Below are 10,903 nucleotides of genomic sequence, written 5' to 3'. Positions count from 1 at the left end.
GCCTTTGCAAACAGCTGACTGTGGAGAACACAAAGCAGGCAGACACCAGGAGGGGTTTTGCATGCACAAATCCTGAGCTGGTAACATGCTGGATGGAGGGAGCTCCCTCTCCCTCAGCAGAATCTCAAGAGCTTGTCCCTCTAGACAGCTCTTGCTTGCCCTCTGTGAAGTGGGGAGGCTTGACTCCATCCACAACCCCAGAAATAAAAGGCAAAACCAGAGAGGCCATTCTGGTTTTTGGGTAGGCTGTGAGACTGCAGCTGCACCCGTCCCCTGGCCCAGAGGCCTCCTCTCGGCTCCTCACAGGGCACTGGTAGCCGCAGCGCTGCCAGCACCCTGCTCACAGCACGTGGTTCCAGTTATTCCCTTCTAACCCCTCTGCCTTCACATTACACAGGACCAATATAATGAACTCAGGTCCACTGTAAGTGGACAGGAGCAGAACTTGATCCAAAAGCTGCAAGACCCTGCAGTTCCCATTGAGGTAAAGCCTTGGCGTGAAGGCCTAAATCCCAGAGGCTGGCAGATGCTGACTTGCACATGTGTAGGATTAAGTCACATCAAACTCCAGGCTCCCATGTATAAACATTTAACAGCCACCTCTGCAAACACAGATTGAAAACATAAGCAAAGAAATGTAAAAACCAGGAGTGTCTTCAGCGTGTGCAGCTGGGGCTGCCTGGCACACGGCAGTCACGGAGCCCTGCGCCGCTTCGGCAGAGCCTCCACCACCACCACTCCATCCCACTCTCCTTGAAACACTCCTGAAAACAAAGACTCAGCTCAGACCTGCCAAGTCTCCTTTATTTGGATGGAAACTCACTCACGCTTGGCAGCAGCTTGGTGCAATTTGAAGCTGGCTCAGACCTAAAGTGAAAAGATTAATGGGATATTTGAAATCTCACTCCCATTTCTCCTCAGATCTCACTTATGTAAAAGCTCTGATGTTGGTTGCTGAGCTCCTTAAAACATAATCTGCACAATGTGCCACAGTAAATAAACAGATTTAAACAGCAAGTCTGTTTAAAAGGAGTTTATTTAGAAAGCACACGCATCACTAAAGAGAGCTTACTTCTTATCTAACTCCAAGCACTTTGGAGGCAATCCTTCAGGGGTGTCCTGCAGGCAGGGCCAGATTAATTTTGTTTGCAGCAATTATTTTCAGGATGCTCTCCACTCATATTAAGAGGCTGAAAGTTCAGTTAGCTTCTTGGCTTGGGGATTAGAGAAAAGCTGGAGACATTAAAAAAACTTTGGGCCAAACTTCCTCAGCAGTGTGTCCTTCCCTTCCCTGCTGGGGCTGATTGGCCTTCAGCAGGGGATGCAGTGAGAGGATCTGATGGACCACAGCTTCATCATTCTCAGCAGTGGCCTCACCCACACAAGCTGAGACCTCCAAAGAGTGCCTGAATTTACTGAACTCCCACATGCACATTTACTTGTCCAAGAGGAAGAACTGGAGTTGTTCTTCCTGCCAAGAGGCTGGAGAGGACCTCAGCAATCAGCCACAGTCATGTTCTGAACACCAGCTAGCACAGGACCAGCCACACCATCCATTTTTGAAATCCAGACCTCACCCCAGTGACAAGTTGTACCATTTGCACATAAATCCCAAGAGTCGAAGTTCAAATAACAGACAGCACGTGGTTAAAAGCCTCTAGCAACACTTCAGGCCAGCAGAGACTCTGAATTCCCTCTGGAAAACAGGGGGAAATTGATATTCTTCCTCACTCTGGACATGCCTGAAGGAGCGCATTGAAGCCTGCTTATGGTCACCATAGGCTCTAAACCCTCGAGAGGAAGGGGGGTTTGGATTGAAAGGAAAGATGACAACCTCAGCCTGTGAGATTCCTTCCTGCCTTCCTGGTTTTCTGTGCCCTGTACAAAACACCAGGCAGCACTGCCCAACTGATTGAGGCAGCTCCTGAATGTTGCTTTATCTTTTCTGCTGCCAAAGCCTGTGGCTGCAGATCTGAGTGCACCCTTGGTACCAGGCTGCTGCTGCCTATGTGCCTCTGGAGTAGGGAATCACCAGCTACAGCAAACAGCAACTGTTGTACAAGTGGTTTAGTGTTTCAATAGTGGCAAAAATACTTGAGAAAGTAGGTGCTTCCACTGTTTCAGGAAATTAATTCCATGTGGCACTGTGTTACCCCTCTTGCCAAACGCAGCATTGTGAAAGTGCATTGCAAACACTGAGTGTCTGCTGTGAGCATCAAAACACACTTAGACCCTATTTCATGTGTAACCCTTGGCCCACGAAACACAAGGCTGATGGCTGAGGGGTGTGAAGAAACAGTCCCCACAGCAACTGAGGAATAAAAGCAAAGAGCTGCATCCAAACTACGCAGCCCTCTGGCAGATCAGCAGGAGTGGGATGCCCATCATGACACCCCCTCTCACTGGAGAGGACAAAGTGTGGCCCAGGAGGGCCACCCTGCTAGTTCTGGGGGTCAGTGCATGGAATACTGATCAGAAGGTATCATGCAAATTAAAAAAATCACTTCATTTGCTACGTTTGCACAGTAATTTTGAAAAGCCACAATGCTTTGGCATCTGTCCTCTGCAGCTTGTTTTTGTCCTTACAAAAAATTTGTGCTACAAATGTTTCCACTGTAACATTCCCCAGTGAGTATTTCTTACTACTACAAGCACAAAAAGCTGGATTAAATGTTGAATGGGATTCTCAACACACAAACAATGAGGCTGCTGAGCACAGGCTGTTTTTCTTACATTATTCTACTAGTAACTTTCTTGGAAGCCCTTTTGGCTTTCAGATTTAAGGCATACAGCACAGTTCCTCCTGCCTGCAGACAGAAAGGCTGAGCTGAAGTCTGTCTGCCTCTAATTTGATTTTAGCATCTTTACACATTAGATTATTTACTGTAACAAGGGACAGACATTCAGACAGACCCATTGTTCAAAAAAATCAAGTCAAACATCTTAAAGCCATCTCTGGCCACGTGAAATAATTAGATTAAAACACTCTGTAAAAGCAGAGGCCAATGACACTGAGCTATGCCATTATGGCATTTCATAGATGACTTGGTCAAATAAAGAAATATCATGATTTTTCCACTGCAGCATCACATCTCTGGGTGATGCTTTCTATGAATTTTCAGTGCCATGAGCCTTTCCACTCTCAAGGTGACAGCATTATGTGCTCTGACGCCTCTCACCGTTACCCTACACGTTTCAGCGTCTGCAAGCTGGCAAACACAACAGTTTGTACTTTGGATTTAACGCTGCAAGTCCAAGTTGTTCAGTTCCAGGGAGAGAAATACCCTCCAAAGCTGCTGCTACCAGTAGTATCCCCAAACACCACTTGTGTGGTGAGCTGAAAGAAAAAATGCAGGATTTCTAGTCTTTGGCCTCTCATTTTCACTCAGTTTCCTAAAATGACACAGGACTAGCACCAGAATTTTGCAGGGAGCACACAGAAGGCACTGAGCAGCCACCCTGAGCCAAGGCAGCACACGGAGATGTAAAACTGCACATAAATTGCGTTCAGATGAACCCCTTCAGTGGAAGGTTTTGGACCCTGGAATTACCGTGCTTTAGGCCCTTGAATAAACTCAAATATCTGGATTCCAGCTACCTGCTCATTCTTCCTGGACATTCTTCCTGTGGCATCCCTGCAGCAGCTGCAGCTTCTTCCAGGGGTGTTCGGGGACCACCCAGCTCACTGAGCACCAGGTTTTTAGTTAGTTACAGGAAAGAGTAATACATCCAAAAGAACACACAAAAGCAATGTGTACAGCCCCTTTTTCTTCCTTACCTGACACATTTCAGCTTCTGAAAGCCTCTCCAATTCCTGCAGTGATATCCCCAAGCACAGCTGCTCATTTGTGCTTACATCACCTGTATTTCTAGGTAGGGTCTGTTTTGTAAACCAGATACTTTTGAGCCCATTTCCTTAATTCTGCCAGACTGGCAATTATATCCATTCATCTACTGACTGTTCCCACACTCCCTGATGTATTTTTTTCAAGACTGTAGCATCTTTGTATCTATCAGGAATAACAGGCTGTTCTGAATTAGTCAATCCACCCAACACAGCAATACCTAAAACATTATCCCCAAATTCTTTATGACATACATAGCTTCTTTTAGCAAATAAATTTTTTGACAAAGCCAAATAGCAATGTGGCACAGACCTCTTGCTGACATCACCCAACCTTGAAGTTTCTTTGTATTGTTTACTGCTAGTAGGCAAAAGTCTTCCACAGAGCAAAACACGAGTAGTAAGAAGTTCCAATAGGAGCGTAAGACTTGAGCTGACAATGAGTAATTTCCCCCTTGGGGAACACAGGGGACAATACAATACAAGGAGTACAATAAGTTCATGATTTGTATCAATAATGCAGCAGCAAGATGTCAAAGCTTTAGGTGTTATAAATTCAAAGACACAAAAGAAGAGCTCTCTATAAACAAAATTTCTGAAATGCTTCATTATGTGACTGTGCCGGAAATAGGCACCGAGGTGCCTTTCTGGCTGTGTAATAGGATTTATACCTGCAGCAATCCAAGCAGCACTGAGACACATCTGCTTCTTTCTAATGGCCTCTGCTAAGGCAGCCCTGGAGAGTCTTGTTCAGAGCAAGACGCTGTCACAACTGTTATTATCCTGAACCATAGCAGACACCGACCCCCTGGCCTAAACCTGAAGTCCTGAAGCAGCTTGCTATAAGTTTGATGAAACTGTGTGCAGCCAAGGAGGGGGTCAGTGAACCAAAATCTATAATCCTTTATGAAACATTCAGTCCTCTGCAGCTTTCAGAATTGTCTGAAGAAAAAATCTGGTACAAAAAGCCAAAATGTCACACATTAAAAGTGCGCAGCTGTAGCTTGTTAACAGAGGCTGTTAACAGAGGTTGTTCACAGACCTTTAAGCAGGTAACAGCCATGAACAATTTTCTGGACAAGGTAAGACATGCAAACATGTGGTGGCTTACAAGTATGTTCAAAGAGAGCCTTTTCCTATTTTTAAACAGTGTCCCAACCATACATGAAAAATTCCTGACTGGATCCTTCAAACACAAGTGACACTTGAAAGCTGGCACGTCTGTCCAGACCCTGCTATAAAGGGCCCACTGGAATTTACCAGTTCTCTTTTCTGTGTTACCACCAGCACAAAACCATCAGAGAATCCAAATGCACGTTGCAGCAGCCAATCCCCCTCCCTGCACTCCAGAATGCATAACCTGCGTTTGGACTATAAAGCTTTGGAGCAAGAACTGAACCTTTTCCTTTTAACTTTCACAGAGTAGTTAGTATAATGAGGTCCAGGAATGCTGATTCTACCAATTGCCATAAAGCAATTAAAATCCTGCCATGACTTCATTCAGTCTTTTTGCTACTGATTTACTACAATCAGCTCTAAAGTCCTCATGAGTCTGCCTGTGAGCATTAACAAATCTCAGGAATAGCAACACAAATCCTAGAAAAGACAAACATCTTTTGATATCTTGAATGTTAGAGATGTTCCTCTCCATAGAGCAGTGATAATGAGTTGAACAAAAACCATCTGAGTGAGCCCCATGAAATGAAAGAATACCTTTAGGCAGGCACTTCTCAAGATTTTTCTTTTGGGCTTTTTAAGCTCTTCTCCACATTCAAAGTTGATGCCAAGTTTTGAGAACCCTTGTCTAGATGGATCAGCCCATTCCTGTCTGTCCCCATTTCCACATCACCCTTACAGCACCACAGCTGGAAGGACATGGCTCTGTTTATCAGTGGCTCTTCAGATGAAAAAATTAAGACATTTTCTTCACATCAGCTGAGTGGTTTGAACTCTGGAGAGGGAAAGGCAGGTGTGCTAAATTCCATTTACATTACCAGACTACCATTCCTACATTACCAGCCACACAGTTTTTAGCATTAGGCATTTGATTTTTTTGGGCCAATTATTCTGTTTGTGGTTCATGGTCAGCCCTTTAAGCAGGAGCATCAAGAGCCACTCGAGCATTTGGGTCATCACCCTCCATGCACAGCACCAGGCACCCACAGCTCCTACTCCAGGAATAAGATAGACAACGTGGAGAGTACTTTTGTGAGCTCTGCCCTAGGTTTTCACTTGTTCACTAGTGTCTGCACAGGTTTTATGCGACTTTTTACTTAAGAGTACAATAAAAGTAGTTACCATAGCAATTTTCACATTACTTGATGCTTGTGCTACCTCTGAGAGTCAAAGCAACTTTTAATAGAAATTCTTACCAACACACCATGTGAATCTTCTCGGTTTTTTTTATAGTTTTGGAGGAAAAAAGAGATCTTAAACCTCCTGAGATTTCAGAAACATGTTGAGAAGTGGTGCCTTTGTTTCAAGGGCAACACTGTCTACTGCACAGTAGAAACTCAATGCATTTCAGAGGAGACAGAAGAAAGTGGCTCATTCCAGAAGTATTCATCATCCACAAAGAAGATGGAAAAATGTCTGCCAAAAAGAACCTCTTGCTCCTTCAAAGATACAGCATGCTTAAAGAGAAGTTTTGTTTCCATGGTGACTGAATTTGGAGTAAGAACATCCCCTGCATCAGACATTGCTAAATCAAAAATCCAGTTGCCTTTGTTCATGCAGAGAGCTGGGTTTTTAACCCTGCCTTGCCCAAACAAACAATTAATTAGTATTTTGCTCTCTAATTTTGCTGTGTAAAGCTTATTTTTGTAAATGAAGCAGGAAAAAGCAAGAAGGTAGAGCTAAATATGAGAAACCTGATCTTGCAATCTTAATAATTAGAAATAGCTCTAGTTTTCAATAGCATACCAGCATTTTTTAAAAACGCTTATTAAAAATATCAGCAACAAGTTGTCCATGAAATGCAGTTACCATCACGCCCAGGCCAATGATGTACAAGCTCTTCTTTGTTTTCCTTTCCTCTCAGATATAACAGATAACCCTCCCTCAATCAATCTCACTCTTACTGAGGAATGGGAAGAAAAGGATCTGCTCTGGGAAGGTGTCTCTGGTGATGTGCAGCGATCCATTTTTGCTGCTGAAACTGAAGGTCCAGTTTTAGCACTTGGGTTTTGGTTCACTGAAAGAAAGATCTGAAACAGTCACTAAAGCTGGGTGCTGAAGGTTGTTCACAGACAACCTTCCTGGTTGCTGTAAAGGATCTATGTCCTACAAAAGTTATGGGAGCAATATGGCAGTTAAAACAAAAATAAGTCCAGAATGGCTCAATATACAATAATAAATAAATTGTGCTTGAGATGCAGAAACCAGAGTTAACTTAAAAGGCTACTTTACAGTTGCTCTTGCTTTTCTGCCAACATTTGCCAAGTTGCACAATTCTCAGTGTAGAGAAATTTCTTTTTTCTGCCCAACAAAATGCTCCAGCATTTCTTTCTATATTAAAGAAACAATGCCAGCTGCAAGCAAGAAACCCAGTAAAACAATGGACATTGGATGTTTCCATTTAAATGTATCTGAAGGATGAGAGTCATCATTACTGAAGTTGCACAGCTCTTTCCATTATAAGGCCCTTTGTCAGTTATTTATGCTGTTGCCAAGCTCTAGGGTGAAAGTTTACACTCTGGGCACATGCGTCCAGCAGCTTCTTTTTTTTTTCATTTTCAGCTAAAACAATACAGCTGTTTCTGAATCAAAATGAAGGAGGCAGTGTGCTGCTTTGCCCACAATAAAAAGCTTTCAACCTTCACCACATTTGGCTCTGCCCACCCTGCAGTTGGGAACACAACTCAAAGCTTTGGCAGCTACTGGCACAATAACACCACTTCCCACCATCTCCACAAAAATCGACCTAAATTTAGCCACTTTGCTAGCTTTGGGAAAAAAAACCTCCACTGGTTGTGCCTACAAAAATAAGGATTCAGGATCTTTTTCCTGAGGAGTTGCACTCTACATTTTAAGGCCAAAGTGCAATCTTTTGTTTGACTACTGTCAACAGTCCTGTGTTGCACACAACCAAGCAGGCAGGAGCCTGACACTGAATAAAACATCTCGCTCTCACATCCCTTGGCTCTGACTGCTTTTCAATAGCACACTGCCCATCAGTAATTCTCACCAGACTGAATGTAAAAACAAACAAAAAGAGAAAGGAACAGAAACCATCAAGCCCGATTAACTTGAAAATTCAAAAGGTTCTTCATCAATTTCTGAAGGTAGGAATTTCTCACAACCAGCTTCAGCAGAACCTGCCATATGAGAAATACTCAAGGCTTTATTTTCATTTGGAGCAGCAAAATGAGTATTTCAATTAACTTTGTGTGCAAAAACTACAGTTTTAAGCCCTCCCAAAAATAATGTTCATCTACTTTTATCAAGTTAAATGAAATGTTTTCATTCAAATGCTGCCTACAAACAAGCCTCATTAAGTCAAATCTTGTGATAGCAACAGTTTAAGTCTTCAGAACACAGGATGATGAATTGACTCCTCTCAGCTCACTTAACAACAGGTGTGTAACAAGGTGGAACCAAGGGGTCTCTGGAGATCCCTGCCTCTCTCAGGTGGCTACTGAATGTGGCTAACACCACATAGCTCACTCCCAGGCAGTAGTAGCTAGATGAAATTAGTCTTACCTGAAGATTAATTTATTAAAACCACTGGATATCGACCACTTCTTCTCCCAAGATAAGGAACTGCAGGATGAAAGCTTGGCTCTCCTCTGTTCTGCCTGTGCTCATGGCCCGATGTCAGGGATTGCAGCTGCCAGTATCAGCTTGACTTGTGTTGCTTTCATCATACTTTAAAGGGTTTTCTTTAGAACTGCAACATGAAACACTTGAATACATGAAATTCAGTAACAGTTTATTAGCACTGAGAAGCATTTCTGGATCCTGCACCGTTAGGGCCTGGGAGGAGGAAAGGTTTCCACCACGTCACAAAGTGCAGAAGGGGTCCGGGGTAGGGATATGGCCCTTTTACAAGTCTCAGTCACAACTGTCACCTTTAAAAAGATAAAAGAAAAGAAGCAAATAAAACCTCTTTCTCTCTATACATGCCACTAATGTGCAAGCATGTGCCACAACTCCACTGCAAGGGAGCAAAACCAATCCATTCCATTGGTATGCATAGGCACAAAGTGAATTTTGCCTCTAATTTCCACCACAGGGGTTCAAGCTACTATGTCTCTCAGCCTCTTCCTCTGATCCTGTGACTTGAGCTCCTTATGGCTGTCCACTTTAAAATGAGAGCTGGATCTTTTGTTTTATATTCCCAGTCAAATAGCGCCAGGTAAGGGTAAATCCAGCATCGATATGCTGATCTATTTTGAGGTAGGCATTGTATCACAAGCTGATGTTCAGATTAAAAAATTATTAAGTTTTCTTTTTATCCCAATCTGCTACACACAGACAGACTAGAAGCTCAGGGTTGTTCCTTTCATCCCCAATTTATGTCACAAGAAGATGACAAAAAAATTAGAAATATTCAGCACAGCATTCTTTTAGGCTTTCTTTTCCACTTTTCCTAAGTTCCATGTACTTGAACAAGGAGATGAATACATCAAGCACTAGAGCTTAATAAAGATTTCCAATTACTATGTTTTCCTCTTCAATCTTAAAACTGACATTTATGATTTTAAAAAAAAAAAGTTATTAGAAGGTTCAAATAGAAGAAAACATTTGAGATCCATTGTACATAAGCCAAGAATTTAAAATATGGGACTCGGAGGAGAGGAGCATTGTAATTTCAAATCAACTAAACCCAGCGGTCAATAGGTTATAAATTGCTAAATAAGATGCCTGTTCCTACAAGCTCTCTCCATGATTTACTCATTAGCACTTAGGAAACAATAAGAATTTGTGAACACACTCAGCAGAGCCTGTTCCTCACAGCAGCCTCTACAAGCCTCTGACAACTGGCCCTTCTGAAGGATGAGGGCAGGATGGCAAGCAGCGAGCTGGAAATGGAGTTTTGTGTCACTCAGCCCTATCAGAGCCTGCAGACTGCAAGGAATGAGATGGCTTTGAGCAGTGCCATATCTCCAGCAGCCCTTCAGCCTGTCAGCGTCTTGGCACGGGCAGCCAGCAATTCCACAAGAGCCATTACTCGTCCTGCAGATCCAAGAGGCTTTCCAGGCTTGCTGGTGCTCTCCTTCCAGTTATTCTGATCCCCAGAGCACTGTGATTTTCTGCCAATTCTGCATACACTGCTGTTTCCAAAAATTCCAGTTCAATGTTTACACGTGTTTCACAATGATCACTCTTAACAACCATTGAGAGAGAGACAATATTACCATGTTTTAATTTCCTACGAACTGCTGGCTAAGGCTGCATAGAAAGTTGTGAGTGCCAGATGGTCCAATTTATTTTATTTATTCTTTCAGCATCTTTATGGAGTCATAGGCACTTTACACATTTTGCCATTTAAAATCATAAGCGCCTTGCCATCACCCCCAAAACCCTGCCAACTGCCTTGGCTGTTACCTTTGCTGTATCACCAGTACCAGTCAACACCACAGGGTTGCCAGCACCATGGCTGAGGCGCAGTTAAGAGAACTGCAAACCCCAAACTGAAACACCTCTTAGACAAACTGACTGCCAAGGAAAGCAGGATCAGTCACATCTTTTACTGGGAAATGCTCTCACTGGCCATGGACAGTGAAAGTCAAGTATACAAAGCACAGTACAGTCAGCAGCATTTACTTTGCCACAGCTCAGATAATGACATATTTCATAGAGACAAGCAGAAACACTGGGAGCTACTATTTTTAGCTCTCCCATTGGCTCTAGCTTGGCTGACTCAAGAAGATGGGTCACTGAGATCAATCACTGATAAATAGTGGAAGGACCATCAGCTGGAAGTGATCCCCTTGATAACAGACAGGAAATACTGATATATTCCTATCTTACTTTGAACTCTGCCTGTAAAGAAAGACTTCTTGTCAACAGCCAACTTAAAAAAAAAACCCAGAAAGTTATGAAAAGGACATTTGA

The 10,903-nt window shown here is 43.1% G+C and overlaps 1 long non-coding RNA gene across 1 annotated transcript in view; it reads right to left on the bottom strand.

The window, feature by feature from the left end:
- Positions 1-8,881, bottom strand: part of LOC108446241 — a 27,859-nt gene extending 18,978 nt beyond the window's left edge. The window contains exon 1 of the long non-coding RNA XR_001861377.1: positions 8,546-8,881. This is a non-coding gene — a long non-coding RNA (uncharacterized LOC108446241). The remainder of the gene's footprint in view (positions 1-8,545) is intronic.
- Between the last annotated feature and the right edge of the window lie 2,022 nt (positions 8,882-10,903).

This window comes from Corvus brachyrhynchos, unplaced genomic scaffold, assembly GCF_000691975.1.
Source record: "Corvus brachyrhynchos isolate BGI_N302 unplaced genomic scaffold, ASM69197v1 scaffold4, whole genome shotgun sequence".
Classification (NCBI taxonomy): domain Eukaryota; kingdom Metazoa; phylum Chordata; class Aves; order Passeriformes; family Corvidae; genus Corvus; species Corvus brachyrhynchos.
This window is presented reverse-complemented; position numbering and strand designations above follow the sequence as displayed.